The sequence below is a fragment of the Martes martes genome (genome assembly GCF_963455335.1).
Source record: "Martes martes genome assembly, chromosome: 15".
In the NCBI taxonomy this organism is placed as follows: Eukaryota; Metazoa; Chordata; class Mammalia; order Carnivora; family Mustelidae; genus Martes; species Martes martes.
In genome coordinates this window covers 25,190,481-25,197,163 of record NC_137903.1, presented here as the reverse complement: position 1 = coordinate 25,197,163, position 6,683 = coordinate 25,190,481, and positions in this window count along the sequence as shown.

Below are 6,683 nucleotides of genomic sequence, written 5' to 3'. Positions count from 1 at the left end.
GAGGGAGCTCGCGGTAACCAGGCTGATGAGCATGCACATGTCTTCCCTGCTGCCCCCCCGTACCCCCTCACCCCCCCATCTGCCCCTGCTCGGCACCCACCCACCTGCTTTGCCAGAATGCCCTGGAAGGATGCGGGAGCGGGCTGCCTACCCAGGCGGGCACGGGAGCCGTGGGTGACAGCGGGGCTGGCATTCTGTACCCGCTTAACAGGTTCATTCCTTCTTGAGCAAGCTTGTTAAAAGTTAGAGGGGCTTCACACCAGCTAACTGGCTCCCGTCTCATTTTCTGCCACGCTGGTTTCTACGGGAGGCTTTCTCCCGAAGCACGGGCTACGGTTGTTACGCACTTTCTCATTTTAGTCTTGAGATCATTTCTTGCTTCAGGCAAGAGTGAAGTTTAATTTTACTCCGCGTCAGCCCCTTCCCATTACTCTAATCAACAAGGCTTTTCTTGGCTGGGGGTGGGGGTGGGGTTTGGGGAGAGAAGGAAAGAGGGAGGGGAAAAAAAAAGGCAAGAAAAGGCAACCTCCCCAACGTCAATAATCCTTTTCCTTGAGTGAAGAATAATCATCAGCTACTATAGATATGAATAATGTGGTCTAGCACTTCTTTATTTATGACTGTGGCAATGAAAATAACTTGGTACTTAACCAATTATTTTTAAGAGGTGGTAGCACAGTGTTTCTTTGAATGTTAAAAACCAGAAATAGAGCCTTTAAGAATTTCTCCCATCTGCCAGCCTGGATGTTGGCTGGGTAGAGTTTTTAACAGCACACATGTGATAGGCTGGGCCTCCTCGCCCCCTATGTAGAACACAGGCCCATGAAACCCAGCGCCCCTCTGTGACACGCAATTAGCTGAATTCTGCTTCGCCAGCCGGGGCTCCACCACTGAACCGTTGGGCAATCGGGGGAGACAGAGCCCCCGTCTGGGCGGCAGGTCCTCCCCGGAGGTAAGTAGTGACATTTAGGGGAATGAGCGTTGTGCTGCTCTGGGAATGACAGCCTGTTACCAGGGTAAACACTGCATAATGAGGTTGATTGGGAATGCCTTCGGCAGCGCCTTGCTCATTTCAGGAACTTCTCCTCACAGGGATGAAAAGGAGGCAAAATCTGGGGTATTGGTTTTGTGGTTTCGCATGTCTATTTGGGTTGGAATCCACTTAAAAATGAGTTGGGGCTCATTCTGCATAGAGGAAAGCTGGCGCTTTGAGAAGAGATCCAGACACGATTTAGATATAGTCCCCAACCCAAGGAGCTCCAGGAGTTGTAGGGGAAGGCAGATGAGTAGTTAGAACTGGAAAAATACCACAGCCCGATGGCTGGGAGTTTGCTCTGGACAAGAGGAGAATAAATCTCTATACAGATTCCCTTTCTATTACTGAGACTAGTGGGAGAGGGAGCCCTGCCTGGGAATTTGATTTGCCCCAAGGTAAGAAAATCTCAGTGTCATGGCTTCTGCCCCATCGGTGTGGAGCTGGAGGTGGGGTGGGGGCGGGTAGGGGACTCTTTGGGAGGAGCACCCAAATAGGCTCGTTCTCTCCTGCCCACATTTTAGCTTCCTTGTTATGTCTGAGATTTCAGAAAAGCCTCTTCTGCAGCTCGTGTTATACTGTGAAGAATTAGGGCAGTGGCAGAAGTGGCCTCCTCTCCTCCAGCCCTCTGTTGAGGTCAGCTTGGTGGCGGCCGTTTCCTATGGAGGGCGCTGGTCTTGGGGGGGACAGTCAGCCCCACTCCCCATACACACTTTCCCCACATGACCAGGGAAAGGGGAGCCTTGGAAGAGAGGCTCCTGAAATACTTGGGTCCAACCCACATCACCAATATTCATACAACAGGGCAAGTGCATTTTGGGGGGATTTAACGGTTTCCTTTCATCCCCTACCCTATTTGCTCTGGGCAACCGTGGCCAGTCCTTCTCTCCCTGGGCAGGCGTGGAGGTGCCCCACGGCCGCTCTCCTGGTGGACGTCTTCTCGGCCGCCCTTGTTCTCACCGCGTTCCTGCATTTGCCGCCCTTGCTGCAGGCACACACGATGGAGAGTGTGTCACGGTGTGCTGCCTTCTGTAAGCGCTGGGCTCCCCGCTCCTGTGGCTGCAGGGCCCGACACACCGAGAACTGCGGTGCCCTCCTAACATCCCTGGGGGATTTGACCAATGACTCCTTCGGTTTGACAGCTCTTTAAGAAGCCCTCTCTCCCTAGCTCTCCTGGCAAGCCAGGGAAGCCTCGAGAACCAACAGAGAAGACAATGAGGGAGGCAGGGAATGTTAGCTCTTTTTTTCCTTTTTTTTTTTTTTTAAAGATTTTACCTATTTATTTGACACAGAGAGAGAGAGAGAGAGAGAGAGGCAGGCAGAGGGAGAGGGAGAAGCAGGCTCCCTGCTGAGCACAGAGCCGGATGTAGGGCTCTATCCTGGAACAGTGGGTTCATGACCAGAGCCCAAGGCAGATGCCCAACCCACTGAGCCACCCAGGAGCCCTGGGAAGGTTAGTTCTTAGAGGTGTTCCTCTTCTCAAGTTTTTGCCTGTGAATCAAGTTCAGACTCCTTAACCTGGTTCCCACGACCGTGATCTGAATCCTGCCTTCCTTCTGGCCCCATTTCTCACCACTTCCCCTTCCTTTTCCCTTGCGGTTCCCCAAACGTGCCTGCTATCTCTCACATACTCATCTCCATAAATACTGGGCCCTTGACCTGAAGATGGTTCCCATAGCCTCACCCACTTTTCTCCCTCTTCTTTTGACTGCCTCCTGCTCATCACGCGGGATTTCGCGATGATATTTCTCCCACGTGTTCTCCCAACACCTGTGAAAGTTGCCCTCTTCTGCGCTCCCAGAACACCCTGTCCTACCATCTCAACGATACCGCTGAGCACTGTGATTGTGATGTCTGTTGGCATCCCTATCTCCCTGCTCAGACTGCATAGTCCTTGAGAACAGGGACTATACTTTATATTGATTTTATTGATTTTATTTGATTAATCTGATTGATTTAATTTGAATATCTGATTTGATTTGATTTGATTTCATTCGATGAATATTTGATTTGAAAATCTGATTTATTTGATTACATCAAAAATATTGATTTTATTTGCTCTTCTTTTGAGAGTGTGCAGGAGGTATTAAATAATTTATTGGATGAATGAATAGTGAAACATTTCCTGGAATCAAACCTGTATGCTTGAGTCTCTTCCTTTTAGACAAGTTTTTCCCAAAGGGGGACCCAGTCTGCAGAGTTCATAGACTCCAGATGGACCTACCCCATTGGTCCTCTGGCCTGACTCTTAGGGTCAGCCTGGCTGAGGCTTGAGCCAGGACTCTCCCTCCGTAAGCATCTGATGGTGGTGGGCTGCTCAGGGCTTTTTAAACCTTAGTATGTGTGGACACCCTGGGGTCCTGTGAAAGGCAGGTTCCAGCCTAGTTGATGAGGGTAGGTCCTGAGATGTTAATGCTGCTGGTTGGGGACTCACACTTGGAGTGGAAAAGCACTGACCAGGTGCCTTGTGCAGTCGCTTTCACCGATTCCAAGATTCCAATTTACAAAAATTAATTGGCAAAAGTGGAAAGTACTGAAGCAGCCTTTCTAGGAGACACTTGGGTTTTTCAATGCTTAATTATATTAAGAACAGAAGTGTTTTTTTTTAAGAACATGTAATCATCACTGTAGGTTGCATCCTCCTATTCTTACACCCAACCTTCTTCTCCCTTGTCTGTCTCAGACAGAGATCGCTAAAGCTCAAATACTAATATCCCCAACCTCCCTTACTGTTTTTTTTTTTAAAGATTTTATTTATTTATTTTGACAGAGAAAAAAAGAGAGAGAGAGAGAGAGAGCACAAGCAGGGGGAGAAGCAGAGGGAGAGGGAGAAGCAGGCTCTCTGATGAGCAGGGAGCCTAATGCGGGGCTCGATCCCAGGACTCTGGGATCACGACCAGAGCTGAAGGCAGACGCTTAACCGAAGTGCCCCTCTCCCTTACTGTTCTTGTGGAGAGGGATGTGGTTAGCCCTTGTGTTCTGCCTTAAAGGCTAACGTGCTAGCCTGAGCTGCAGCACTAATTTCAGCAGTTCAAAGATCACAGGCTAACGTCTTTGTGATTCTCTCAGCCTTTCTCATATGCTTCTTACCTCATGGTCACAGAATAGCTGCTGCTGCTGCTCACTAAGATCTAACATCTCTCTCTCTCCTTTTAAGGAATCTCTACACCCAGTCTGGGGCTCGAACTCACGACCCTAAGATCAAGAGTCACATGGTCTATACCATCTGAGCCAACCAGGCAGCCTCCAACATCTCTTATTATCACTGAACATCTAGTCCAGATTTTTTTGATCTTAATTTTTTCTACAGTTGACTTACTTGAATCAGAATCATATTATGTTTGGTTATTTTTTACCAATGTCATATGTCTTAACCTCCAAATTTCTTATGAGATGAAATAAATTCTTACTTGTTTAAGTTCCCTTATCAGAGTTTTATGTTCCTTGCAGTCAAACTGTAATACAGTATTACCATTTTAAATATTAAAATGTATTCTCTCTCATTAGCAAATTAACATACCCTGCTTATAGAAATCTTTAAAAATGTGGAAGGGCACCTGGGTGGCTCAGTGGGTTGAAGCCTCTGCCTTTGGCTCGGCTCATGGTCTCGGGGTCCTGGGATCCGGCCCTGCATCGGGCTCTTTGCTCGGCAGGGAGCCTGCTTCCCCCTCTCTCTCTGCCTGCCTCTCTGCTGACTTGTGATCTCTCTCTCTGTCAAATAGATAAATAAATTTTTTTTTAAATGTGGAAAAGTAGGAACAACAAAAAGAAAATTAGGGAATCCCATCATGGAAGTACTATTAACATTTTTGTGTATTTTCTTCTGGTGTTGTTTGTACAGTTGAGATAACACATTTAAAAAATACTATTTTTTAAAAAGTAAGTTTAAAAAAATAAAAAATACAGGCGCCTGGGTGGCTCCGTGGGTTAGAGCCTCTGCCTTCAGCTCAGGTCATGATCCCAGGGTCCTGGGATCCAGCCCCACATCAGGGTCTCTGCTCAGCGGGGGGCCTGCTTCCCCCCCCCCCGCCTGCCTCTCTGCCTACTTGTGACCTCTGTCTGTCAAATAAATAAATAAAATCTTAAAAAAATTTTTTTAAGTAAATTAGCGGTGGGGGCACCTGGCTGGCTCAATAAATAGAGCGTGCAACTCTTAATCTTGGGGTCGTGAGTTTGGGCCCTATGTTGCATGTAGAGTTTACTTGAAAGAAAGAAAGAAAGAAAGAAAGAAAGAAAGAAAGAAAGAAAGAAAGAAAGGGACTTCCCAGGGCACCTGGGTGGCTCAGTCGTTAAGCATCTGCCTTCGGCTCAGGGGCTCAGGTCATGATCCCAGGGTCCTGGGATCAGGTCCTGGGATCAAGTCCCGCATCAGGTTCCCTGCTCAGTGGGAAGCCTGCTTTTCCCTCACCCACTCTCCCTGCCTGTGTTCCCTCTCTCACTGTCTCTCTCACTGTCAAATAAATAAATAAAATCTTTAGGGGAAAAAAAAAAAGGACTTCTCACTCTTAACTATAGAGAACAAACTGCGGTTACCAGAAGGGAGTTGGGTGGGGGGATGGGTTGAACAGGTGATGGGGATTAAGGAGGGCACTTGCTGTGATGAGCGGTTGCTGTATGAAGCATTGAGTCACTATACTGTACACCCAAAATTAATATTGCACTGTACATTAACTAACTGGAATTTAAATAAAAACTTTAGAAAGCGGGTGGGAGAGGGCGCGGGGGAGGAGGACTTCTCTGTATCTAGAATTAGGTCCTCCAGGAAGTAGAAATATTGTGGCGAAGTGTAACACTGCTTGAGTATTTCTTGAAGGCTTACTACCCATCAGGTGGGGACCAGGCTAAGTACTTTGCATGTATTATTTCTTCAAATTCTTCATCCCCTAAGAGGTCTCTTCTATCTCTAATTTTCAGAAGTTGAAACTGACGCACAGAGAACAAGAAACCCCCCCAAGGTCAAGGAGCCAGGCGCCTCCCCAGCTCTGCCTGTTCCCAGAGTCCACGATGCCAACATTCCCTCATGGGGCACTAATTTCTACAAACCTTGCTAGTTTCAATGGCGAAATTGCTATCTTGCTCTGAATTGCTTCCCTTCCACGACTGGTGATGCTGGATATGGCTTTGTGTTTGTCGAACTAGACACATTCTAGTTCGGGGGCCTTTCCCATAGTTGACTCTACCACTGGAAGAGTGAATAAAGTGGGACCTACGGGCTTAGCCCTGTAGTTCAAAAGAAGAACTCGAGGCACGGTTTTCTTTTCGGAAGTATGCTCAAATGTGGCTGCGGTTTTATTGATGGCCAGCACGACTCAGGGGACTCCTTATGCCCAAGCTCCTCGACAGGAGTGCCCCGTTCTCTCCCTCATTCCTGCCGCGGTGGATGCTGGGTTTCGTTCATTTCGACTTTTGGCATTGTCCTCTACCTCCCCGGCCTAGTTCCTTATCCTGAAACATGAGTGGTGAACTAGACAGCATGTAAGGCCCCTTCGGCTTTGAAATCCTGAGCCTGGGTACGGATTTGCGAGAGCAGCAGCACAGTGGAAAGCGACCTGGCTGTGGGGCTGGGCGTCCCCCGCTGGAGCAGACTTTCTGTTCTTTCCTGCAGCGGGAGGGCTTCGGGCCACGCTCAGCTGCTCCCTCACTGCTCTGT